Here is a 10,355-nt window from a genome sequence, read left to right as displayed (position 1 = left end):
ATCCAAAATAAATTATAATGAAACAAATAATCCAAATTTCTGAATCACAATAGTGATGAATTTCAATGAATTTCCACAAAATCAAAATAAATTATAATGAAACAAATAATCCAAATTTCTGAATCACAATAGTGATGAATTTCAATGAATTTCCACAAAATCAATATAAATTATAGTGAAACAAATTAACCGAATTTCTGAATCACAATAGTGATGAATTTCAATGAATTTCCACAAATCCAAAATAAATTATAATGAAACAAATAATCCAAATTTCTGAATCACAATAGTGATGAATTTCAATGAATTTCCACAAAATCAAAATAAATTATAATGAAACAAATAATCCAAATTTCTGAATCACAATAGTGATGAATTTCAATGAATTTCCACAAAATCAATATAAATTATAATGAAACAAATAATCCAAATTTCTGAATCACAATAGTGATGAATTTCAATGAATTTCCACAAAATCAAAATAAATTATAATGAAACAAATTATCCGAATTTCTGAATCACAATAGTGATGACTTTCAATGAATTTCCACAAAATCGAAAATAAATTATAATGAAACTAATTATCCAAATTTGAAAATGAATTTGAAGTGGAAATGTATTATAATAAATACAGTAAGGTATAAAAGTGAAATAAGACAATGATTCCTATTATGGCTGCTTTGTACAATAGAATAAACTATAACAGAAAAAAAATTGAATAAAATAGAATAGAAAAGAATACAATTGAAAATAACAGAACAGAATAAACCGAAAACAAAATAGAATAGAGTAGAAAATAAAGGAATAAAATATAAATAAAATAAAAACAAAACAAAAGAATAGAAAATGAAATAAAAAGAATGAAATAGAATAGAAAATAAAATAAAATAATAGAATAGAAAATAAAATAGAACAGAGTAAAAAAGAATAGAAAATAAAAGAATGGAATAGGATTAAAAAAAAGTTGAATAGAAAATAAAATAGAAAAGAATAGAAAATAAAGAAATAGAATAAAATAAAACAAAAGAATAGAAAATGAAATAACTAAAATTAAATAGAATAGAAAATAAAATAATTTCTTTTTCAGCATCTTATTGTTTTAAAATGGATCATTGCACGGCACAATTTGTCTTCAGCTCCATTCATCTCTCTTCCATGAATTGATCAAAAGACAAAAATGATCTCCACAGTTTTGGTTCAAACTTTTCTATGTACTAATATCCAGTTAAGCCGTTCCCTTGCTCACTTTTCCATACAAAATTCTAGTACTTGGTGTTATTAAGAATTGTAGTAATTGTAGTTTATTTCAAACATGTAAACATAAAAACATAGAAATGTAAGAAGTAATCCAACAGTACGCAATTACAAAACAACGAGTAACAAGAGACGACGAACAGCTAGAAAAAATGATTTTGTTTACATATCTGAAAAGGAATGTGAAGAAGTACAAATGTATTTAATTCCACATCTTTTCCATAATTAATAATAAATGATTCAGAGTCCTATTACTATAAAATTTTACAGCAATTAATAAATTAATCAGAGTCCTATCACTATACAATCTTACAATAATTAATACATTATTCAGAGTCCTATCACTAAACAATTTTACAGCAATTAATATATTATTCAGAGTCCTATCACTACGCAATTTTACAATAATTAATATATTATTCAGAGTCCTATCACTGTACAATTTTACAATAATTAATACATTATTCAGAGTCCTATCACTATACAATTTTACAATAATTAATACATTATTCAGAGTCCTATCACTAAACAATTTTACAATAATTAATACATTATTCAGAGTCCTATCACTAAACAATTTTACAATAATTAATACATTATTCAGAGTCCTATCACTATACAATTTTACAATAATTAATACATTATTCAGAGTCCTATCACTACGCAATTTTACAATAATTAATACATTATTCAGAGTCCTATCACTATACAATTTTACAATAATTAATACATTATTCAGAGTCCTATCACTACGCAATTTTACAATAATTAATATATTATTCAGAGTCCTATCACTATACAATTTTACAATAATTAATATATTATTCAGAGTCCTATCACTATACAATTTTACAATAATTAATATATTATTCAGAGTCCTATCACTATACAATTTTACAATAATTTATATATTATTCAGAGTCCTATCACTATACAATTTTACAATAATTTATATATTATTCAGAGTCCTATCACTACGCAATTTTACAATAATTAATATATTATTCAGAGTCCTATCACTATACAATTTTACAGCAATTAATATATTATTCAGAGTCCTATCACTAAACAATTTTACAATAATTAATACATTATTCAGAGTCCTGTCACTATACAATTTTACAATAATTAATATATTATTCAGAGTCCTATCACTATACAATTTTACAATAATTTATATATTATTCAGAGTCCTATCACTACGCAATTTTACAATAATTAATACATTATTCAGAGTCCTATCACTATACAATTTTACAATAATTAATACACGATTCAGAGTCCTATCACTATGCAATTTTACAATAATTAATAAATGATTCAGAGTCCTATCACTACACAATTTTACAATAATTAATATATTATTCAGAGTCCTATCACTATACAATTTTACAATAATTAATATATTATTCAGAGTCCTATCACTAAACAATTTTACAATAATTAATATATTATTCAGAGTCCTATCACTATACAATTTTACAATAATTAATAATTCAAGTATATACTAATTACCAATAATCATGCTCTGCAATCATACTGTACATACAGACAGACACACTTAGGGCTCGTTCACACTTGATTTTATTTCTAACTCTTGCCAAATGCCTCTATAGCATTAGACTGTCGTTTGGGAAGCATTTTTAACGTTCCTCAAATGCTCCCCAAATTCTCCCAAAATGCCCTATGCATGGTTTTGAGGCAGTTGATAGGCATTTGCCAACCAATAAAACCGCACAACAAACTCCTATAATGAAGTTAAATGGTATTAACGATCCGCAACTGCCTTGCAACCGCGTTGCAACCATGTCGCAAACACCTGCCAGGCATTTGCGGAGCGGCACCATAGACTTTAATGGGAGGCTTCAACTCCTCCTGACTCAACACGAGGCGTCAGTTTTGCCGTGACGCAACGCGACGCTAACGCTTCAGTGTGAACAGCGCTGTGTGCTGCCATGTGCAGAATTTTCATAGGCATTTGAGAAGCGTTAAAAACGCTTCCCAAATGCCTGTGTGACGCCCGCTGACAAAGCTAGTGTGAACGTAGCACAAATATATGCATACTTACATATATACATGCACAGACACACAAAGACAAAACTGAAAGCAATACAAAAAATAAATTAATAACAATGTTATTAAGCAAACAATAAACACACAATAATAGTTCAAACACCTTCAATCTTGTACCTTGTAAAAAAAAAAATAATCTTTTTATACCTTTTTTTAAACCCATATTAATACCTAAGCACAATTTTGCAACTTTGACCTGTGCTGGTAAAACCCTCCATATCATCATTCATTTGGTGATAAATGGTTATGGATATCTCCTGATTTTTTTTTTTATCAAAGGAAAATTGGCCTGAAAAAGAAAAAAAAAACAAAAACATTTTTTTTTTTAAATTTAGCTGTATATTTCTTGTTACTTCCATAACCTACCACCAAAGAAAAACATAAATACATTCTCCTTCTCCTGATGATTACAGCCATAGCACATATATACCTGTAGTATGGCCCAGAAACAATAGTGCGCATTTGCTTTTTCTTTATCCTACCTAAAACACTGACACCAACTGATACTAATTACAAAAAAAAACCAAATCTTGCCCAAAATATACTGACCTTGACCTTTGACCCTTTCCTGACCTAAACACTAACCCTATACAGGTGTACCTCGGTTTATGAATCAAATGCGTTCTCTGGGACATTTCGTATTGTGAAAAATTTGTAAACTGAAACGCAGTTTCCCATAAGAATGCATTGAAAACCAATTAATCTGTTCCGGAGGTCAGAAAAAGTAAAAAAAAAATTCTTTTATCTGTCCAAAACTCTTTATAAAGTGCACTTTAAAGGCCTAAGTACTGTACAGGGACATGATTAAAGATTTCCCAGAATGGCTCCAAAACTCGATGCAAAAACCGTTCCAACACCTCCACACTCGATGCCACGTTCTACCCACAGACTCCAGCATACACGAGGCCGGCGCTATAAACCTCCCAGGCGCAATGCATCCTGGGAAAACTTGCTTTGTATTACGAAAAAAAATTGTAAATGCATTGAAAACCAATTAATCCGTTCCGGAGGTCAGAAGAAAGTAAAAAAAAAAGTCTAATCTGTTCAAAACTCTTTATAAAGTGCATTTTAAAGGCATAAATACTGTACAGGGACATGATTAAAAAAAAAAATATTTGTAGGTGCATTGAAAACCAATTAATCCATTCTAGAGGTCAGAAAAAAGTAAAAAAAAAAGTCTTTTATCTGTTCAAAACTCTTTATAAAGGGCATAAATACTGTACGGGGACATGATTAAAAATTAATTTGTAAATGCATTGAAAACCAATTAATCCATTCCGGAGGTCAGAAAAAAAAAAAAAAAGTCTTTTATCTGTTCAAAACTCTTTATAAAGTGCATTTTATAGGTACAAATACTGTACAGGGACATGATTAAAAAAAAAATCGTAAATGAATTGAAAACCAATTAGGCCGTTTGTATTCCGAAAAAAATTAGTAAACAAAGGCATTATTTTGATTGGATTTTCAACCGAAAATTAAGTTAACTGAGGCATTCGTAAACTGAGGTACACCTGTGTGTATATATATATATATATATATATATATATATATATATAATTTGTTTTTCTTATTTACACATTGTTGTCTTTTTTTTTTTTTTAATCTTTGCACAGATACAGAGAGATACAATGTATCTCTATCCTTCATTCAGAGAGAGAAAGCACGGGGCCAGGCTTCACAGTGACTGACAATCAGAGGCTATCACAGCGATCAGGTGAGCCCGAAAACGGGAGTTCTGGGTCCCTGGATCCTCAGTATGGGACTTGGGGCTCCCGGTGAGACCCCGGTCTCGGTGCTCGGAGCATGCTGCGCAGCGTCAAGGGGTTAAATTGATTTATGTTTGGACATTCTTCAGCTCCACATTGAAACTGTTCTAAAGTTTCACTCGATAAATAGAAATAGTTCCATAGTTAGTCTGGCTGAAAAATGACAACAGTCCATCCAGTTCAACCATAAATACAGGAGCTTCTTCTAGTTGTCCGCACAGTCAGAGTCTTGACATGAAATATGCCCCGTAGATTATTACCCCCCTCCCCCCGCTCCCCATTTTTGAACATTTTCTGGTAGCAAATTTTTTTTACTTTAAATATAATTTGTGTAATTGCACCATATCCGTGAATTTCAGGAGTTTTACCTGTCCGAATAATGAGTTTGTGTGATCCCTATATCCTGCCCTATTAATAATCCGTATTGCTTTCTTTTGGCGTGTGATTAATGGAATTATTCTAGTTATATAATTATTGCCCCAAACCGCTGCACAATAATCGAGATATAGAAGAACCAGTGGTGTCCTGAGGCAGGTGTGGGGGGTGTGGCCGGCACCGGGTGACACCTACCGCATGGGGTGACACCGGACCCGCACCACGAAAAGGTAAGTTGAAAAGAAAGGTGATGATCCCCGCAGGATGGATCCGATCTGCGGATTGGGGAGCATAATGGATCGGACTCCGATCCATTATGCTCAATCCGCAGATCCGAACCCTCCTGCGGGGATCGTCGACTTTATTTACAACTTACTTTTTCGTGGAGCAGGACCGGTGTCACCCTATATAGGTTGCATGCCGACGATCCCCGCAGGAGGGTTCGGATCTGCGGATTGAGCATAATGGATCGGAGTCCGATCCATTATGCTCCCCAATCCGCAGATCGGATCCATCCTGCGGGGATTGTCGACTTTCTTTACAACTTACCTTTTTGTGGAGCAGGAGCGGTGTCACCCTATATAGGTTGCATGCCGATTATCCCCACAGGAGGGTTCGGATCTGCGGATTGAGCATAATGGATCGGAGTCTGATCCATTATGCTCCCCAATCCGCAGATCCCGTCCATCCTGTGGGGATTGTCAGCTTTCTTTACAACTTACCTTTTCATGGAGCGGGTCTGGTGTCATCCCGTACAGGGGCAGACTGACCATTCGAGCACTCGGCCACTGCCCGAGGGCCCGGGGTCAGTAAGGGGCCCCATAAAATGCCCATGGGCTTTTTTGGGCGTGTTTTGAGTGTGGGCAAGGACACAGGGGCCCCATGATCCCCTATTGCTCGGGGGCCCCATGAGTTGCCAGTCCACCCGTGACCCCGTATAGGTTGCATGCCGAAAATCCCAGCAGGACAGATCAGATCTGCAAATTGGGGAGCATAATCGATCGGAGTCCAATCCATTATGCTCAATCTGCAGATCCGAACCATCCTGCGGGGATCGTCGGTATGCAACCTATACTGGGTGACACCCGGACCCGCTCCACCAAAAGGTAAGTTGTAAAGAAAGCCGACGATCCCCGCAGGATAAATCGGATCTGCGGATTGGGGAGCATAATGGATCGGACTCTGATCTATTATGCTCAATCCACAGATCAGATCCATTCTGCGGGGATCATCGGAGGGGGTGTCACCAAGTGTTACCGCACCGGGTGACACCAACCCTAGGGATGCCCCTGGGAAGGACAATATAAAATACAGAGTGATCTACAATCCAGAACCTGTTTTACTTTATTTAATACTTCTCTGCTGTTGGACACTTCGGACTGCGCACGCTTTATTATGCGATTTGCAACAGATATCACAAATATCCACACCCTACCCTGGTGAGTGCTACCTACAGTAGCTATTATACATCAAAGGAGTTCTTCAAACCCCGCCCTGGGACAGGAGACACAATAGGAGAACAGGATGTGTCTATCTAAACACTTTATAGATGAATCTGTTTGTGATTCAAAGTATCCTTTTCTGAGATGTCATGTATTCTGACGGCCATAAAAACCTAACAGAGGTTCTAATCCTTCACTACTCAAAACAAAAAAAGTATTATTATTATTACAAGTTATTATTTTTATTACAGGCAGGAATGGACTGACAACTCATGGGGCCCCCGGGCAATAAGTGATCATGGGGTCACTGTGTCCTCATACACACTCAAACCACAGCTCTGAAGAAGGGAGTTCGTCTCCCGAAACGCGTTAGCCTATCCCTATAAGGGTTCAGTATTCGATTGGACTGACATCACGGACTATCTGCTCTGTATTTATTCTCTTTTGGTTTGTGAGTATATATCTATATGTTTTCTCAATAAATACGTGGTGTACCACGGTAATGCACGATGAGAGTACACCCTTGTTTGCTTTTGTTCACACTCAAACAACACCCAAAAAAGCCTATGAAAGGTACTAGGGGCATCTCATGGGGCCCCCTGCTGACCCTGGGCCCTCGGGCAGTGCCCGAATGGTCAGTCTGCCCCTGATTACAGGTACTTATATAACGCTGTCAATTTATGCAGTGCTTTACATATATATATATATATAGTACATTCACATTGGTCCCTAACCCTCAAGGGGCGTACAATCTAAGGTCCCTAACTCTCAAGGGGTGTACAATCTAAGGTCCCTAACTCTCAAGGGGCGTACAATCTAAGGTCCCTAACCCTCAAGGGGCGTACAATCTAAGGTCCCTAACCCTCAAGGGGCATACAATCTAAGCTCCCTTACCCTCAAGGGGCGTACAATCTAAGGTCCCTAACCCTCAAGGGGCGTACAATCTAAGGTCCCTAACCCTCAAGGGGCGTACAATCTAAGGTCCCTAACCCTCAAGGGGCGTACAATCTAAGGTCCCTAACCCTCAAGGGGCGTACAATCTAAGGTCCCTAACCCTCAAGGGGCGTACAATCTAAGGTCCCTAACCCTCAAGGGGCGTACAATCTAAGGTCCCTAACCCTTGAGGGGCGTACAATCTAAGGTCCCTAACCCTCAAGGGGCGTACAATCTAAGGTCCCTAACCCTCAAGGGGTGTACAATCTAAGGTCCCTAACCCTCAAGGGGTGCACAATCCAAGGTCCCTTACCCTCAAGGGGGGTACAATCTAAGGTCCCTAACTCTCAAGGGGGGTACAATCTAAGGTCCCTAACTCTCAAGGGGCGTACAATCTAAGGTCCCTAACCCTCAAGGGGTGTACAATCTAAGGTCCCTAACCCTCAAGGGGTGTACAATCTAAGGTCCCTAACTCACATTCATACATACACATACTAGGACCAATTTAGACAGGAGCCAATCAACCTACCAGCATGTCTTTGGAGTGTGGGAGGAGACCCACGCAAGCACAGGGAGAACATGCAAACTGCAGGCAGGTGATGCTGTGGTTGGTATTTGAACCAATGACCCGAGTACTGCCAGGCACAAGTGCTAACTATTTAGCCACTGTGCTGCCCTTACTTGCGCTTATATAGACTTTAATCCTCTGTGAAAACATTTTGGAGTGATAGTGTCAAGGTTTTTACATATGACAGGTCCTCTTCATAAGGAAGGAAAAAAATCAATCCAGAACCTCCCACTGGGATAGATAACAGAGATTAGGGAAAGTTTGAGACTTTGGACAGACAAGTACAAAATATTTCTTTATCACTTTATAGGTCTCCTATTGTTAGGATCCTTCGGTAACACTGCCTTGGGGCAGACTGGATCACAGGGTGGGGGAAGGGGGTTGCCCCTGGCCTGGTGACTCTGTGGTTTTCAAGTGGTCTCCTTCTTACTGGGCCTCCAGCCAGCGGCAGAGCCCCTAATCCCCCACTGTTCCTTCCATCTCCTATAGTGCCACCCAAACTTTCATAGCAACCCTCATAGTGACCCTTGACTTCCCACAGTATCTCAATCCTTCCGCAGTGTCACCCAGCCTACCACAGTGCCCCCCAGCCTACTGCAGAGCCCACAGCCTCCCTTAGTATCCCTCACCTTGAACTGTGCTCCACACTGCTCTTTAAATACCCACAGTGGCCCCATAAGCACCTTCTAGTCTCCCAAAGTCCTAGAGAGACCACCAGTGACCCCATCCCCAACAGTTTTACCCCCCCATCTCTAGAAAACTCATCTCCTACCCCTAGAAAACTCATCCCCCACAGGGCCAACAAGTCTACTGTAGTGTCCTCTAAGCCCATCCAGAACTCCCTTTTCCCCACAGTGAACTGAGGCTAAGGAGGAGCTATGTTTGATGGATGCTTCCTACAAAAACACCAGAGCATGTTGCTCCACCATAAAGATAATCACAGGACAGGAGGAAGAAAAATACCATGTTGGGGGGGGGGGGGGGGGCACTTTTTATAGAAACAGGGAGTCTCCATAAAAGGAGGCAGTTCCACAGAAATTCTTGCCCTCGGGGGAAAATGGCAACATTGCTTTCCATTCCATCCAGTAGGTCATCAAAAAATGTACCCTAATCTGTGATCCACTGTGTCTGAAGGACACCATGCTCACACCCTAGATCAGGGGTCTCCAAAACTTTCTTAACAATGGAGGGCCATACAAATCAGTGTGCAGGAGCTGACGGGGGGAGTTCAGTGTTGTTTACATACAGGTCTCTCCCCCGACGGTGATACTCAGCGAGTGCTGGGTGCTGGTGGACCCGGTCATCAACAGCTGAGGCCGCAAATGGCCCCCTACCAGAAATTGTGAAATCACGTGATTTTGCCCAGCCCTGCTGCCCTGTAGCAGTATTTCTTCTTTATAGGGCAATGGGGAAGCAGTTAAGCAGAGGACACAGCAGTGGAAAATTGGCCGGCAGCAGGACAATTGTAAACAGCAAGACTAGGTCCAAATGTACTATGGACAAAGAGCACAGGCAATGGTTTTACTACAAGAACATAAATACTGCAGCGGATACAGCAAATCTGGCCTGTATCAATCAAGGATAACAGGCCTAACTGGTATATGCCTAACTTTTTTTTGGGGGGATAGAGGGGTTGAGGTAAATGTGAGCGATTATATTGTGAGGTGGTTTTGTTGCACACTATGTTTGCACTTAGTTTTTTCTTGTTTTCTTCTTTTTACCTTTTTTTTTTTTCTTTAACGGTGTCACACTGCGAAGAGAAGGAAGCTCCAAGAACAGATAGTCCATAAGAAGTAAATTCTGCGCTTTGAGCACACCAATCTTAAAGTGTTACTAAACCCACAACAGTACAATCAGTTTGTAGATGCAATGAAGCATTCTTGTTATACTCACTGTCAGGGGCGGACTGACCATTTGGAAACTCAGGCACTGCCCGAGGGTCCG

The sequence above is a fragment of the Staurois parvus genome, unplaced genomic scaffold, assembly GCF_062004578.1.
Source record: "Staurois parvus isolate SC_StPar_1 unplaced genomic scaffold, SC_StPar_1.0 ptg000565l, whole genome shotgun sequence".
Taxonomy (NCBI): Eukaryota; Metazoa; Chordata; class Amphibia; order Anura; family Ranidae; genus Staurois; species Staurois parvus.
This window is presented reverse-complemented; position numbering follows the sequence as displayed.